We start from the raw sequence: 2,321 nt of genomic DNA on the forward strand, positions 1-2,321 counted from the left end.
AGAAAAGATTCAAACCTCAAGTGGAAATACTGAAGGATTCAATGGGCAAAATATCGAATGATGCTGAAAGCATCAAAAGAAGATGGAAGAAATACACAAAGTCACTGTACCAAAAAGAAATGGTTGATGTTCAATCATTTCAAGAGGTAGCCTATGATCAAGAGCCAATGATACTGAAGGAAGAAGTTCAAAATGCACTGAAGGCACTGGCAAAGAACAAGTCACCAGGAATTCAAGAAATACAAATTGAATTTTTTCAACAAACTGATGTGGACAGGAGGCAGTTGCTTATCTATGCCAAGAAATTTGGAACACAGCTACCTGGTCAGCTGATTGGAAAAGATCCGTATTTGTGCCAATTCCAAAGAGAGGTGACCCAACAGAATGTGGAAATCACTGGGCAGTATCATCAATACCACACGCAAGTAAAATTTTGCTACAGATAATTCAAAAACTACTGCAACAGTGCATTGACAGGGAACTTCCAGAGATTCAAGAGGATTTAGATGAGGACATGAACAAAGGAATATCGTTGCCGACGTCAGATGCAGCTTAGCTGAAAGCAGAGAATACCAGAAAGATGTTTACCTGTGCTTTATTAACTATGCAAAGCCTTTCCAATGTGTAGATCATGACAAGCTATGTACAACATTGTGGAGAATGAGTATTCCGGAACACTTACCTGTGCATAGACCAAAAGGCAGTTGTCCAAACAGAACAAGTAAACATTGAATGGTTTAAAATTGACAGAGATGTGCGCCCCAGTTGTATTCTTTCACCAAACTTCGTCAGTCCATACTGTAAGTAAATAATCTAAGAAGCTGGATTTGATTAAGAAAAACGTAGCATCAGGATAGAAGGAAGACTAATTAACAACCTGCAATATGCAGATGATACAACCTTGCTTGTTGAAAGCAAAGAGGACTTAAAATACTTAGTGATGAAAATCAAAGACCACAGCCTTCAGCATGGGTTGCACCTCAATGTAAAGAAAACAAAAATCTCCAGCACTGGACCAATAAATAACATCAAGATAAATGGAGAAAATTTTGAAGTTGTCAAAGACTTAATTTTGCTCTAATCAACCATCAACGCTCATGGAAACAGCAGTCAAGAAATCAAATTATGCATTACATTAGGCAAATCTACTGCACCAGACCTCTTTAAAGTTTTTAAGAGTAAGTAAGTCAATCTGAGGACTAAGGTGCACCTGTCCCAAGCCACGGTATTTTCAATAACATCTAGGTATGAGAAAGATGGACAGTGAATAAAGAACACTGCAGAAGTACTGATGCATTTGAGCTATGGAGTTGGAAGAGAATATTAAAAGTACCATGGGCTTCCAAAAGAACAATCTATCTTAGAAGAAGCACAGCCAGAGTGCTCCTTAAAAGCAGGATAGCCAAACTTCATCTCTCTTACTTCGGTCATATTATCAGCAGGAACCAGTGTCTGGAGAAGAACATCATGCTTGGTATACTGAATGGTCAGTGAAAAAGAAGAAGACCCCCAGTGAGGTGGATTGGCACAAAGGCAACAACCATGGGCTCAGGCATAGCAATGATTGTGAGGTTGGTGCAGGAATGGGCAGTGTTTCATTCTGTTGTGTCAGTACTAATACCATGACAGCTAACAACAATAACAACAGTGCGTAGGATATTGATCTTTATTTTTGGTAAGTTCTAATTTCCCCAGATTCATACTTCATACGTTCCATGTTCTGATTACTTATGGGTGTTTTTCAGCTGTTTTTATTCATTTTGAGATGTGTCCCATCAGCAAATGGAGATCAGAAGAGTTTGACTCCATTTATGTCATTCTGGTCAACTCTATATTGAGGAGGCAACTCTTCCCCAGTTACGTTTTAAGTGCCCTCCAATCTGAGTGGCTCATCTTCTGGCACTATATCCGACAATGTTCCACTACTATTCATAATGTTTTCATCTTATGGCACTGTATCTCACAGTTTCCCCCTGCTATTCATGACTTTTGGTGGATAACCATTTAGAAGCCTCTCCTCTTCCTAATCTTTATTTGTCAGGAAGCTCCACTGAAACCTGTCCACAATGGATGACCTTGCTGATATTTCAAATACCCTGGCATAGCTGCCATACTCACAACAACAGGCAAGTCACCACAGTACAAACACTGGCAGGTGAGTACTAGAGCCAAGCAATAAAGATACTTACATTTGACTTATACCTATGGAGCAGCAACTCAAAAGAAGGAACAAATCCTTACAGCAAGAATCAGTCCCACCCCCTCCACACACAGAGTGGACAGAGATGGGCAACTTGGACATTGGATACTCAAATGGGTGG

The sequence above is a fragment of the Chrysochloris asiatica genome, unplaced genomic scaffold (assembly GCF_000296735.1).
Source record: "Chrysochloris asiatica unplaced genomic scaffold, ChrAsi1.0 scaffold00144, whole genome shotgun sequence".
Classification (NCBI taxonomy): domain Eukaryota; kingdom Metazoa; phylum Chordata; class Mammalia; order Afrosoricida; family Chrysochloridae; genus Chrysochloris; species Chrysochloris asiatica.